The following is a 12,704-nucleotide window of genomic DNA, read 5'->3' as shown; positions in this document are numbered from 1 at the left end:
TTACCCAGTCTGCAAGGAGGCCCACGGATTGGTTCAGACATCTAGACCACCTTTACCCATCTTCCCCCAGAGCGTGCCACGACACCCTGTGCCCAGTGTCTAGTTAAAATCGAGGTAGACAGTCTGCCGTCTTCCCCTGACCCAAAAAGAAGAAATGAGGTTGAATTAGCAGAATAGAGAAAGCCCATTTGGTCCCTGCTAGGCATGGCTTCATTGTTGGGCCCTGACTCGCCTTACCCTGCGGGCGTCTTTCCTGTGCCTCTCTGCCCCTCTCCTCTCTGCTCTCTGTCCCCGGGGGCTGACCCCAGTGGCCTGCAGAAGCCGCTCCCTGGCTGCCTGGTGTCCACTGGGTTTGGGAAATGGGTGGCGCTGGCAGGAGAAGAGTGACGTCAGGTGTTTACGCCCCTGCCAGGGTGCGGGGCTTTGGCCGCCCCTGCTCCTGCGAGCCAGCAGCCCCATGCAGCTCCCAACACTGCTCTCAGAGGCCTGGGGGTTGCAACGGCTTCCTGATGTTGCTGACCCCAGAGTGCTTCATGACTCTTGCTGTTTTCCCTATACCCAGCCATGCCTCCTCTGTTCATCTCTAAGCTGAATGCCCCTCCGCTAAATTACCCAATTTGTGCAGGCCATACACATACTGCAGAAAGTCTGCCCTCTGAACAATCTGCTTTTAGAGCCAGCCTGGGATTACCCTCTCGGGACTGGGGTACCCCCAGAGACAGTCATGGAGCGACGTGTATCTTTCTATTGTTGTTGTTGTTGCAAAAATGGGGTGGTGCCCAGCAGGGCATTGCCATCCCCATGCCTGAGACCGCCTCAGGCTCCAAGCCCCAGTGGATCGGAGAGTCCCAGGACCCCTGTCTTGCCCGATGAGTCAGAGACTGGAAGTGATGACAGCACACGCCCACGCACATTGTACACACAGCCATCCGACAGATATTTCGAGAACTTCTGTGCGTCTGGCAGTGTGTGAGTCAGCAGGCAGGCAGACGCTAGGAATCCGATGTGGTCTCTGGTCCCAAGAGAATTCACGGGCTAGTGGGGAAGTCACAAATTTAAAAATGTGGCCATAAGGCAACGTGCTGTGCACACACACACACGCACACACGCACATGCAAATAAATAGAGTGCTTTGGGAGCAGAGCATAAAACAGTCTCTAACTAATGAGGCAGAGGTCGGAATAGAATGAGAGGCCTAACAGAGTGATGGATGTTGGACCTAGGTTTTGGGGATCAAATAGGAGTTTTTCAAGGAGGAGTATTCCAAGTGGAGAGAATGACATGTGTGAAGACAGGCAGATATTATTCCCTGCCACCCCAATCCTGGCCATCGGTGTGGGAATGGACACAAGATCTAATTTGGCCCTTTGAAAAAGTAAAGCCAAGGGCTGGGGCAGGGGCTACCTAAAGAGAGTCTCTTTTTTTCCTGGATGGGATGGGGTAATTTTGTGAGGCCGAGAACTGCCACAGCCACTCTGCTCTCATTAAAGGAGATCTGGGAGTTACCAAGGGATTGCTGTGTGGTGTCTCACACAGTGGAAGATGAAATAGACAGAAAGAAACTGGGCCTTCCATGCCATTGTTTGAACTGCTGGATCAAGCCTTACTTGAAGCCCATACATACCTTCGCTTCTCATTTATATGAGCCAATATATCTTTTTTTTTACTGTTTGCTGTTATTTACTATTAAAATACAGTAGTCTGCCTATTCAGGGATTTACTGCCTGCAATTTCAGTTAACCATGTTACAGTACAATAACACATTTTGAGAGATATATACTTTTATTATAGCATATTGTTAAAACCATTCTATTTTATTGTTATTGTTGCTAACCTCTTACTGTGCCTAATTTATAAATTAAAAATTATCATAGGTATGTATGTATAGGAAAAAACATCATGTATGTAGGGTTTGATACTATTCAGAGTTTCAGGCGTGTACTGAGGATCTTGGAACATATTCCCTGAGGATAGGGGGGACTGTTGTATTCTAAACTAATAACAAACGGGCTGGATCCTCGCTGGAATATTAAGGGAGATGGAGTTAATATCACTGTAAACAAAGATAGCAGTAAATCTAAAGTGGATATAAGATATGAAAACTCATAGATAATAAAAGGAGGATCAGAGTTTTGATGAGAGCAGAGCCATGGTAAAAGAAAGAATAGGCAGGAGAAAAAAAAACACATTAGATTTAAGGTCCAAAGGTTCCAAAGGGCCTTCTATGCTCTATGTCTGCAGTCCCCAACCTGGTGCCAGTCTGCAGCCTGTTAGGGACCGGGCCTCAGAGCTCTGCCACCCCCCAACTCCATCCATGGAAAAATTATCTTCCACGAAACTGGCCCCTGGTGCTGAAAAGGTCTGCGTACTGCTGCATGTGGCAACTTGACCTTTCCTCCCTCAGCAGTAGGGAGCCATCGAAGGTTGTGCACAGAGGAGCATCGTGAGCAGCACTGATTTCAGCACAGACACCTGGACGTGGGTGGTGCTCTGGAGGATGGTTTGGCAGACTTCTTCCTCCTACCGTGTTTTTCTCCCTTCACTGAGCCACGGTAACTACCTTGCTCACAAGAAAAAAAAGGCTATTAAAAATGTATTTCATCGATTATCCTTGGCCTACAAACCCTGCTCCAAGGAGAAACGTTTTTTCCCAGCCAAGCCCCTTGCCCGCTGGGACGCCAAGCCTGCCACCTTCCCCGGGAACAGTTCGAGGTGACACCTGGGTATCAGACGAGGGTGCCTTCTCATCCCAGAGGCCGGGGGAGCGCGGGGGAGCCCCACTGGAGTGCCGAGATTGCTTTTCCCATCCAGCAGAGCAAGGTGGTTTCCTGCCCTAAATATTTAACGTGGTCCTGTCGGCGTGGCCTCCAGGGGCCCAGAACTCACAGGCCGATGTTTATGAAGGGGGAGGGGAGAGAGGCCGAAAGACACACACTCAAACAAATCCAACCAAACAGGCTTAATCCCAGCCCCACCCCCCACCCCAGAACCGGAGGAGCGCCCATGATTTATGGAGCTGCTTGCAGGAGGGGGAAAAGTAAGAGCTCTACCTTTTCCTAAGAGGGACTGCAGCTAAGAGAAGCAGCTTTGCTCGGGCTCCCTTTGAAACCAGAAACCCCACTCCCTTCGCCCTGATAGCTCCTGAGCGGAGCCAGAAAGAATGCTCTGTGTACACTTTTAACCTTCCTCCCCTCCCCAAGAAGGGGCTCTGGAAGTTCTCTTAGTAGATTCCCCTCGTGGGGAGAAGGGAGACCCCACTACAATGGGCAAGGGGTGGGAATCCGGTATTTGCATTCAGGAAGTCTGGGAGGTGTGTGTACACGCGTGTGTGTGCATGTGTGCACGTGTGTGTGTGTGTGTGTGTGCATGTTTGCATGTGCATGCTTGAATCTCAAGGCCAAATGGCAATTTTCAAACACAGCACTGGGGTTGGACTTGTGCCTCTTCTCAGGCACATTTTCTGGGGACAAGAGGCTTCTTGAGGGTTGGGGAGAGAAACTGAAGTCACTGACCAGTAGCAGGAGCAAGTTAAGAGATGTGACAGGTCTGAGCTGAAGGAATGGTTCTGTAGAGAAGAGACGGAGGTCAGGGAGCTGATTTATAGAGCCGAGAGGATTTAGAGTGATGGGCTTTGAGGGAGACCGGTCTTGAGCAATGAGTGGCTAGCAGAAGCAGCATTCAAAGTTTCTAACAGCCAGTACGGCAGAGACACAGGCCACTCAGAATAGATGTCAGCTGTAAACAGTCCGGACAACTGTACCAGTGCATACTGCTGGGACCAACGCTCTGTGTTACGAAACATGTATTTCCTAAAGGAACAATGGTAGTATCTTGACTTGAGTGAATCTAGCATAATGTCATCAGCATGGTTGCAAAAAAAAAAAAAATCACTTATGATTTAATAGATGAGAAAACTTCTGAGATAGAAGAAGTCTCCAAAGTGATTCTATAGGAAGAACAAAAAGCTCAACAGGCTGTCAATAGGGTTTTTTGGTTAAATGAGTTTGGAGAGCCAAGGGTTCAACAAAGAGTGACTTTATTTTCCCCCTGACTGCAGGACTTGTCAGAGCCTTTAACATGATGATGATGGGCATTATAAATATACCTACATGGGGGGGGGGTGGTTAGAGCATGTGACCTTGCTCAAGCTTGCTTGAATAGGGAATTCTTTTCTTAAGGAGCATTTTTTGGAACTAGTAGTATTTGGGTAACATTTTGGGAAATATGGTGTTAAAAATCACCACTATTTATCCGGAAATAATTCACTGTCAGTGGAGGTGACACACTGAGAATGTGTAGGGTTGCTGGGGCCTTCTCACAGGGGGTCTCGGTTGGGGCTGGATGTTGGACAAGGTGAACTCCAGAGCCCATTCCGACTCTGGGATTCTGGGATCTAGGACTCAGCGAGATACACAAAGAAGTCGGACTTTATGATCTTATGATCATTGCATTTTTATCCAAAAAAGAAATTCGTTTTTTCTTCTCAATGTGCCTCGGTCTCTTTTAGATACTATTCGTGGTTATCAATATTGTTATTATTAGTAGTTAATATTTATAAAGTGCTTACCCATGCGGGGCACCTTGCCAAGGGTGTACGTACTTCATCTCATTTAATCACTTCCGCAGAGTGATCGAGTGAGTTCTTATCTTCGTTTTACACACAAGGCTCAGAGAGTTTGTGTGACTTCACCAATGCCACACGGTTAGCAAGTAGCAGAGCCGAGAAACAAAATCCACGTCTGATTCTGGAGTATGAGGTTGGCCAAGGAACGACAATCCTGGTATCAGAATTGGAATCTGGAATTAGGAAAAAAAAAAAAAACAAAACCTGACTTATGACTATCACTCTACCATTGACTTGCTGTGTGACCTTTAGCAAATTACTTAACTTCTCTGGACCTTAGTTGCCTTTGCCATATAGGGGAACCCATCAAATCAATTGTGCTGTTTGGTTCCATCGAAAGAGGTATAAGTGACTAGAATAAGGGACATACATTTACTCATTCATTCATTCATTTACTTATCCATCCATGAATTTAACACCATCCCTTTAGCACCTAATTCCTTATTATTTACAGAAACCTTAGATGCCTATGAAATACTGAATGTCTCATTAGGTGATGAGGGAGGTTTTTTTTTTTCCCTGATCTAGGAGTCCCAGGCCAATTCTGACTTTACAAAAAAACTCACTGTGCAGCAAATCATTTCTTAGTGCCTCAGTTTCCCCACTTATAAAATAAGGAGTTAAATTTGCATGCCTTCAACTCTGAATGGCTCTAAAGCAGTATTTCCCAAAGTGTGTGTCATGGATCACTCACATCAAAATCACCTAAAATGTTTATTAAATGAATGTTTCTGGACTTTGCCCAAGATCCACTCAATTTTAATGTCTGACGTGGAAATGTGCGTTTCTAACAAGCTCCTTGGTTAATTTGTATGTCCATAATTTGAACGAATTTTTTCTAAACAATTCAAGAACAGTATTTCTCAAAACATCTTGGTGAAAAACAATTTCTCTGCTCTACAAAAGGTGGAGGAAGGGATGGTCCATAGCCAAGTTGAGAAAGGTTAATAACGTAAACCCCTTTTAGAGATGTGCAACATACTTTAGAACCTCAAAGGCTCTGAAAAGTCCTGCAGTAGAGAAATCTGTTACAGAAAATTGAATCAAGTATTTCCCAAATATCTCTTCTATTCGATGATCAAAAATTTCTTTTCTGTGCCTATCACCCCTTCTTCCCCACCTTGGCCACCAATCAAGCGTGCTAGAGAATTAGCATTCTGCAGAGCACATTTTTTGGAAAAATAAATCTAGGTGACTGACGTAAATGACATGTGTGGGGGCTCAGAATCAGAGCTCAGAAATAGCACTTGGTTGGTTGCCCAGCGGTGGAAATGAAAAATACATGGATCCCAGCTTGAAAGGTGTGCTGCAGAGTTAATAGGAATGTGTTCACCTCTATTGGAAGCTCTCCTCTGGAGCACTTAGGAGCTCCCCAAAATAGCATACTTAATCCTTTACTCCTGACTCAGGCAAGGGGAAAGCAATGGCCTGGGTGATTCAGCCTTTCGCTCCCCGTTGAAACTGTTGACTTTGCCATATAACCTCTTTGATGGTGCTGAAGTCAGGGCTTTGCTCATCTCCCGGGCACCCAGGTTGGAAGAGCTCAGATTAGCACCATGACTCACGAGTTCACCCCGTGCCACTTGCATGCGTTATTCCAGAACAGAGCCCAGGTTGGCACCGCCACGCGTGAAATTCCTCGGTGCTGCCCAGGCCCAGCCCTCGGGCTGCTGGTCAGGTGGCCCCATAAATGGAACCTTCTCGTGTCCATCCTGAAGCCGGAAGCTCAGTGCCAGGGCGGACACCGGCTGACCTGAGTCGCGATGGTGCAACTCCGGCTCCCTCAGCCTCTCGAAGCTCTCCTTCGGCAGTCCTGGAACTCACACCCAACCGGGGACCTGAAATGACCACAAGAGCTCCAGGCAGCACCTAGTCCCTAAGCCCTAGGGCGTGCCAGGCGCCCCACGGAAAGGAAGAGAAAGAAAATCTGCCTCTTGCTATTTCAGAGTTTCTTAGCTGTTGCCATGGAGAACGGATGCTGATAATCAATGAATGGAGAATTGGCTTGGAAATGACATCTTTAATCAGACCTCATGTCACCATGAGATTATGTCACAGGACCCCATGTATCAGGTCAAAAGTTGGAGAGTAGACGTGCTCAACTTGACTTTCCAGTTCATTGACCCATTTGTTCCAGGTAGAATGCAACCTCCCACTGGAACACAGGCTCCGTGGAAGCAGAACTCTTTCCTGTTTTGCTCACCACTAGATTAGTGTCTGGCGTGAAGTAGGTGCTCAACAAAGAAAAATTTCTTGAATGAAGTCAACCCACAGTTTGGTAGATTGAAGATGGTCATAAATTGTCTGACATTTCCATGAGTTCCTTCCGCTGAATCTGACCTTTGTGAAAGACTGATCAATAGGGTATGGTGGTTGGACATTACGCATGGCAGCTCAGAGCTCCAAGCCACCCCCAAGAGCAGCAAGATTCCCTATGATGTAGCCTTGGAAATCCCAGGATGTTCCCTCCACCACATTCGGTGGACCAAGCGAGTGTTTAAGGCCAGTCCAGATTCAAGAGAGAGGGGGATTAAGCTCCATCTATCAATGACACATGCAGCATGAGTCCTATCCCCAGGGTGTTGACTGCCTCTTCAATGGGAGAAGCGGCAAAGGATTTGTGAACATCTTTAATCTACCACGCCTACCTTTCAGGGCTGTTAAGAGGATTAAACACGATGATTTATACCCGGTGCTTCTTTGCACATTAGGAAAGACATCTCTTCCTCTGGGTGGGTACAGCTATTTGCTGAGCAGAAGTTGGGCGTGGGTTTGGAGCCTCTGTGCCTCCTTAACAAGGTGGTCTTGGGCAGGACACAGCCTGCACAACTGTACACAGCAGTGAAGCCTAACAGATGGAAAATGAAATAAGGGATATCTGTTGTTAAACATAGCCAGCGCCGTCGCTGCGATGGGCATCCGCTGCTTTGGTCAGTCTAGTGTCTATCCCTTTTCCTTCTGGTTTCCCATTTTGGAAATCGTTGGCCCCGACACCCCTCGCCCCATTACACACAGTCTCCGTGGGACAGGGCGACCAAGCCCTGCCTGCCTAGAGCTAAGGGGAGATCAGGGGTGAACAAGGGAAGTTTCATCTGCATTTACAGCCGCTCCCATCGCTGGCATCCCTGCCTAAGCTCCGCCTCCTGTCAGGTCAGCGCCAGCGGGGCATTAGATGCCCATAGGGGCACAAACCGTACTGGAAACCACATGTGGGAGGGATCTAGGTTGCGCACTCCCTATGAGAATCTAATGCCTGGTGATCCGAGGTGGAGCTGAGGCAGTGATACTAGCGCTGGGGAGCAGCTGCAAATACAGATCATCCCCAGCAGAGAGGCTTGACTGCACAGACACCATAATAAATCAATTTCCTGTAGACTCATATCAAAACCCTATCAGTGAGTGGCAAGTGACAATGAAGCCTGGTCCATGGAAGAATTGTCTTCCATGAAACTGGTCCCTGGGGCCCAGAAAGCTTGGGGACTCCTGCTCTAGAAGATTTCAGCTAGAATGGGCCTGGGGATGGCAAATGACCTTTATCTTCTGCGTCAATTCCACATAACTGACAGTCACCACCAGTTGGGATCCTGGTTGTTGGGTGGTTCGAGGCGAAATGAATAAAGGGCTACTTACAGAAGTGTGGGAAGGGCTTAGGAGCCCACCGGGGCTGGTGCAGGACCACACGCTAGCAGAGCTGGGGCTGTTACCAGCCTTGGGCCAGAGGAGGTGAGAGGAAGGAGAGGTGATCGGATTGCAGCAAGTGTGGCTGGCTCTGGAAAGGGGGCAGTTGGTAGGAGCCATGGTCCTTGGTCAAGGGACAGCCAGCCTGTGGCAACTCTTCAGACAGGGAGCCGGGAAACAAACCCCCTGGTTTTGTTCTGTCCTTCTTCTGGGCTTCCTGCCACCACTGTCCACTGGCTGAGCCCACCCGGGCCCACAGAGCAGAGGGCCGTCGGTGCAGGCCATGCAGGAGCACAGGAGGGACCAGGGAGGCATCCAGCACAACACACACGGCCGCTGCCTCTGCTGCAGGAGCAGAAGGGGAAGGTGGGGCGGAGGCTGGTGCAGCCCAGCCTAGTCTAACTCACTCGGAGAGACGCGCAGGGGCAGCAGGGCTGTTTCCCAGGTTACAGACACAACGAGAGGCAAATTCTGGGGCCAGAAAGTTCTGGAACCCAGCTCTTCTGACCCCACATTCCATGCATTTGCCACCATGCCCCACTGTTATTCCTCATCTGGGCAGGGTAGGCTGAGTCCATCGGTAAAGGATTGGGGCTCTGGCTGGGAAAGGAAAGACCCCACCAAGGGGCCCTTGCATGCAAGATGATGCATTTCAATTCATGCCCTTGTTCAACATTTACTGAGTAGCTACTGAGGGCCAGGCTCTGAGCCAGGTACAGGGAACACGATGACACATATAGCATGAGGCCCCTCCCCAGTGATCCAATTCTGACAGAGGAGAGAGACAAGCACATGAGTATATTTAACATGAATAGTTCCTGTGATCCGAATGTGGACAGTAGACAGTGGGGCAAACCCAGAGGGGAAGATGCTCCTACCTGGAAGACAGAAAGGGCTTCCCTGAGGCCCAAATGCAACCTAAACACAAGTGGAGCTGTCTTCCAGGTAGACGTGACTGGGAAGGGCATTCCAGACAGAGGGAATGGCATAGGCAAAGGCACAGAGGCTTGGAATGTCTAGGTCCACCTGGGGGTGTCACAAGAGTTCAATGCAGCTGCAGTGGAAGGTGCTGGAGGGGGCAGGAGACAAAGAAAGAAATGAGGCTGGAAATGCAGTTCACCTGAGCTCCCCAGCAAGCCTGGGCCTCAGTTTCCCCCACGGTAAGCTGCACTCCAACACACGGTCTATTAGCTCTCATCTCTTCACCGCTTCACTTTCCCATCCCCTCACTTTGGCCTCCTGAGAGCATCTCTCCAATAAGCTACCTGCACCCAAATTTCTGCTCCCGGGTCTGCTTTGTGAAGGAACCCAAATTAAGACAGGGAGACGCTGGGGGGTTTTAAGGCAGGGGCCAGAAATAATGGTTAGTATCCAATGATGATCAGATCAGACGCTTAGAAAGGTCACTGCAGGGGTGGCTGATACGGGGGAAGATGGACTAGAACAGGCGTCCTCAAACTACGGCCCACGGGCCACATGCGGGTGTTTTTGCCTGTTTGTTTTTTTACTTCAAAATAAGATATGTGCAGTGTGCACAGGAATTTGCTCATAGTTTTTTTTTTAAACTATAGTCTGGCCCTCCAACGGTCTGAGGGACAGTGAACTGGCCCCCTGTTTAAAAAGTCTGAGGACCCCTGGACTAGAAGGATGATGGTTTGGAGTGACAGTTGGAGACCAGCCAGGAGGGCGTTGGGGACAGCTAGCAGGCCAGCGCCCGGGCAGTGGGATGGGGCGAGTGAGGGATGTTCAGGGTGCTAGGACGTGTGCACCCAACACAAAGCGACAGAGGAACATTCCTCCGGTCCTGAATTGGGCTGGTGCGTCTCCCAGCTCCCTGGAGCCACACACAGTAAATCTCAAACCTGCATCGTGCGGTTCCAAGCCCCTGGGTCGGGAGTCTGGGAGCCGTAATCCCTTCAAAAGAGTATTTAGAAGCGGAGGGTGGAGATGAAGGTGCTTTTTACAAGGCTAAAAAAAATAAATAAATAAATTAAATCAAACACATACATGCACATACATACACCCTCAGCTATGCCCCCGGGGGAAAACACAGCAATTACTATTTACTCCAAAAATCTGGAGTGATTTGTGGGCTGGTGAGGGAGAGAGGTTATTTATGGCGTGGGGTGGGGGGAACTTCCAGCTCCCGGCTCTTCCCAGTAAGTAACGACCAGCCCGAGGTTGAGTTTTTCCCTCTTTGAGCTCTGCAATCGCTTGCACCAAACAAGGGTGTTCAAAGGTGAAGCGAACCTCATGGGCACGTGAGAGAAAAGGGAGAGAAGTAAATAGCTAAATAAGTAAATAAGGAGGAGGCGTGAGGGGAAGCGGAGCCTGCTGCTGTTTGTGCTGTGCTTTGAAGCCGTAGAACTGGAAGCGCTCATAAATTCTCTGGGGTGAGAGATGGGAATAATAAGTGCCGCTCTCCACTGCGGGGCTTTTTTGCAGCTCACGTGGAATCCATTAGCACCCAGGAAGCTCCCTCCCGGCCCCCCCACCCGCCCCCCACCCCCGCTTCCTCCAGCCTCCTCCGAGCCACCCCGTATTTCACAAGCAAAATACTCGTTGCCAGACTTGGCCAGTGGCCCAGAAATAGTTTCAGTGGAGACGTTGCCCATATCTCCCTTGCTCCTTGCTGTTCCTTCAGCCTTTGTGGCCTTGAACGTCCGGGCGCATGTTCAGGGGCACCCTAGGTGGGACCAACCTCTGCTGCTGGCCAGCTGTGTGACTCGGGACCTTAATGCAACCTCTCTGAATCTCAGGGGCTGCATCTGGGAAACGGGGCCAAAGAAAAACAATGCCAGGTGTTGGAAAGATGATGTGAACTAGCTGGCGGGTGGCAAAGGGGCTGGTATGCAGTAAGTGCTTAATGCATGCTTTTAACCTTTTTACACAGACCAAGAAACTTCAGGGCAGCCCGGCTTCTGTCCCTGCATACTCAGTTGTCCCAGCACTGCACGTGCTCCCTAAAGCAGTGGTCCCCGAGCTGCTCCGTGAGTCAGAATCGGCTGGTGAACTTGGAGAAAATGCTGGTGCCCGGGCCCCGCCTGCCACTGATCCTGGTTCAGGTGGTCTGGAAACTAGAAGACGATCCTGCAAGGTAGGTGTTTTAAGGCTCTGTGATTGACAGGAGTAAATGGAAGTTCAGAAAGGTTGAGTCACTTGTTTGAGGCTATCAGCCAGTTATCAGTGGACCCAGCCTACACGGCCTCCTGAGTGTTTGCAAAGTGTCCAGCTCCAGCACCTGGAGCATAGTACGTGCTCAATAAACATTTATTCCCCTCCTGTCCCATGGCTCCCTCGCCGGTAACTAGCACCACATGGGGGCCTTTTAAGGGAAAATTAAATTTATCAAGTGCTGATGACTGGGAACTTCGGAACCAACTTGTTCCAGAATGAGGGGTTTGTCTTCTGTCTCAGCACTTACCCCAAACGTCATTGCGTCTGCATCTGAGACCCGAAGTGCAGGCAGGAAAGACCCAGTTGAGTTTTTGCTGGTCCAGCGGAGCCCGGCTAATGGAGAAGGGCTCGCTCCTTCCCCTCCCTCCATGCCTGGATCGATGCTCATTGATCCCAGTTCGGCTGAGTGAGAGCCGTCGTTCAAAGTTTATTCTGGTGTCAATTTTTATAGTTCCCCCCACAGATCAATACCGTGCAAAAACATTAAGGCAAACTTTGTGAAAGCCAATCGTTCAATATCAGTTTTATGAATGGCTCCCGGCCCCAGCTCTAAGCATTTGGAAGTAAGTGATACCTTTAATCAGACGAGTGACAGAAGCCAGTCAATACGGGGCTGCTTTCTCAGCGCGAGGAGGAAGAGGGGCCGCACCACTGACTCCCTTTATCAAACCCATTTGTTTCCCACAGTTGGAGAAGCGGGTAAGAGCCCAGCCCTGATGATAAATAAACCAATTTTTAAATACGGAACAAAGATAAGAACAGGCATTTCGCAGCAAAAGGAAATCCAAATGGCCAATCAATATAAGTAAAGATATCCATCCTCGCTAACAATCAAGGAAAGGCCGATTATAATTAAAAGGAGAAATTTTTCTTTCCATATCCCTCTGCTCGGCAGAGATTGAAAAACAAATGTTGTTGCATAGCAGATAGACTCAGACTCCGCTACTGTTGCAGCAAGTTGATTTCCACCCAGTTTGAGGAGCAGTTTAGAATTGTCATATCCTACAACCCAGCAATCATGCTTCTAGATATATAGACACTGGACCCTCCTACCCACGTCCCAGTAGACATAGACAGCGATGTTCATTGCAACATTGTTTACACTAGGAAGAACGTGTAAACAACCTAGGTGTCTACGATGAAGGGAATGATTAATTTCACTGTTACAATGTCATATAATGAAACACTGTATCACAGTGAAACAGCAGAGAAATTTACTTCACCA

At 49.0% G+C, this 12,704-nt stretch overlaps 1 long non-coding RNA gene across 1 annotated transcript; it reads right to left on the bottom strand.

Annotated features, from left to right (window-relative positions):
* Positions 1 to 1,832: 1,832 nt before the first annotated feature.
* LOC105866991 (uncharacterized) lies at positions 1,833 to 8,715 on the bottom strand. Its single transcript, XR_012914298.1, has 3 exons — positions 8,255 to 8,715; positions 4,568 to 4,797; positions 1,833 to 2,560 (listed from the first exon to the last, which is right to left on the bottom strand). It is a non-coding gene; the product is annotated as an uncharacterized LOC105866991 (long non-coding RNA).
* Between the last annotated feature and the right edge of the window lie 3,989 nt (positions 8,716 to 12,704).

The sequence above is a fragment of the Microcebus murinus genome, chromosome 22 (assembly GCF_040939455.1).
Source record: "Microcebus murinus isolate Inina chromosome 22, M.murinus_Inina_mat1.0, whole genome shotgun sequence".
NCBI classification, from domain to species: Eukaryota; Metazoa; Chordata; class Mammalia; order Primates; family Cheirogaleidae; genus Microcebus; species Microcebus murinus.
This window is presented reverse-complemented; position numbering and strand designations above follow the sequence as displayed.